Below are 2,172 nucleotides of genomic sequence, written 5' to 3'. Positions count from 1 at the left end.
GAAATGTCAGTGGTACCATTGAATAAACATATGTGGTAAGTGAAATTTTGAGAACCTTACTACCAATTTATGCCATTAGGGTTTTTATTATTCATGAGTTGATAAAATTTGAAAATGATTCCATTGATGGATTGATTAGTAAGTTCATTGCTTATGAATTAAGTAATTGTGATAATAATATTCCTAAAGTTGAAGTAGATTTTTAGTCCTCTTTTTCTATGTCTTTAGTGAAGAATGGCTAAGATATAAGTCATGAATTAGCTAGTTACTATAGAGACAGTGAATTTCTTTTGGATAAAGGAAGAAAGAAAGAAGAGTTTGAAGTACTACTTGCAAAAAGACTAGCAAGAGGTATTGACAAGTATAAAGACAAATATAGGACATATTCCTTCCAAGTGTCCTAATGGAGAGTTGAGGGATAAGATCAAAAGACACTTTATTGGAATTATAAAAATGATTTGTCAAGAAATTTGATGTGTAAAATTTTGAGAATAACTTAAAATGTTATAACATAGAGCCTTGACAAGGATCTCTCAACTGCACAAATGCAAATTCTTTGGTAGAAATTTGTAATTCTAATAATATATCTATGTGAGGGCATAAAATATTTTTGGTGGACCCAAACTACACACAATGGGTTAAGAATTTGCCTAAATCACAACAACTACAAAGTGTGGTGGAGTATTGAATTCTATCCCTAGTGGGTCATTAGAAAGGTTAATTTTTAAATTGGGATGCAAGTAGTGAAATGTTTAATTTGTCCTTCTTTGAGATTAAGTTAGGACTTAATGCATCACATGAATTCTTCAAACTTGCTCAATAATTGGAACCCTCAACACCTATGCTCATAAATTATTATAACACCATTGAGAATTAAAATGATAATATAGTTAATATAATTGTATTTATGGTATAATAATGACTATACAGACATAACATTATAACATAAATTTTAGGAAAAGCCTTAGAGGATTATATATATGTGTGTTTTGAAATTTTTTTATAGGTGACATTCTCATCTCACATTACATGATATTCTAGATGCATATATGAAAATATTGCAAGATATATCGATTCTAAAGTGATGACTAGAATTGGTTTCGAACCTCATTTTGGAAAGCCAAACATTCATTTGATGTGTTCAATTTTGGATGAATTAGGGTCTATGGGGTTACCTATTTGGCTAGTAGAAGAAGGTATTAAAAATTCTTTAGGTGAGATAAACAAGAATAACACTTAGAATAAGTGTCAAGAGAAGGATATTCCCATCAATTTCTGGATGGGATTGTGATGTGGCCGAAATTGCATCCATATGGGTGTTACAAAATGTGTTTCATAGATAACAATTTATCCACTTGAAATATTGTGGACAAGTTGATAGAAGAGTGTACCAATAAAATTATTAAGGGAATTACTAATGAAAATGATGAGTTTAAGTTTTTTGGAGTTTGGGCAAATTAGAAAGCAATTGGAACACTTCAAAAAATTAGGAATTCTACTACTTTTAAAGTGAGTAGAGCTTCAACTACCACCTATCACCACAACACATTTATGTGGTTATTTAACCTTGTAACAATATAATAATATGAATGGTAAAAGTATCATAATTTACTAATATATTATTATTTGATATTATTAATCTTCAAATTTGAGCATTTTTAAAGATGAAATATTAGACACAAAAAATATTTCTCATAAGTTTGTTAAATTAAATCTGTTGGTCTTGTTTTCTCTATTGTGGAACTACAAATCAATCAAAATTTATAGCATGTTTTATATAATATGGTCATCCTCATTGTGAAGAAAAATGATACAATTTATACTATAATAAAATATTAAATTAATAGTAGGAAACCCTAATCTAACAATAAAAATTGCATAAATTTACCATTAAATAGTTCATGAAAACCACATGGGAACACGTATTATCAAACTAAAATAAGAAAACACAAGTCCTACCTATGAATATACATGGAGAAACCCTTTTCAAAAAAAAGCTCCATTACTAAAGTTTTATTTATAGCATTCATTTCCATTATGACCTTGATTATTAGATGTTAGTTCTAATTTGTATTTATTTGCATAGGTTGTAGAACAATCACTACAAGAAAATTAATTGGTAGGGCTCTCATGTTTATTCCCACATTTCACACCACATTATACTCTAGGTAT

The 2,172-nt window shown here is 28.7% G+C and overlaps 1 pseudogene; it reads left to right on the top strand.

The window, feature by feature from the left end:
* The first annotated feature begins 457 nt into the window (after positions 1–457).
* On the top strand, positions 458–1,565 carry LOC149566227 (endo-1,4-beta-xylanase 5-like; annotated as a pseudogene).
* Positions 1,566–2,172: the final 607 nt, after the last annotated feature.

The sequence above is a fragment of the Cupressus sempervirens genome, chromosome 3 (assembly GCF_028749045.1).
Source record: "Cupressus sempervirens isolate cs-2001-9-10 chromosome 3, ASM2874904v1, whole genome shotgun sequence".
NCBI lineage: Eukaryota > Viridiplantae > Streptophyta > Pinopsida > Cupressales > Cupressaceae > Cupressus > Cupressus sempervirens.
This window is presented reverse-complemented; position numbering and strand designations above follow the sequence as displayed.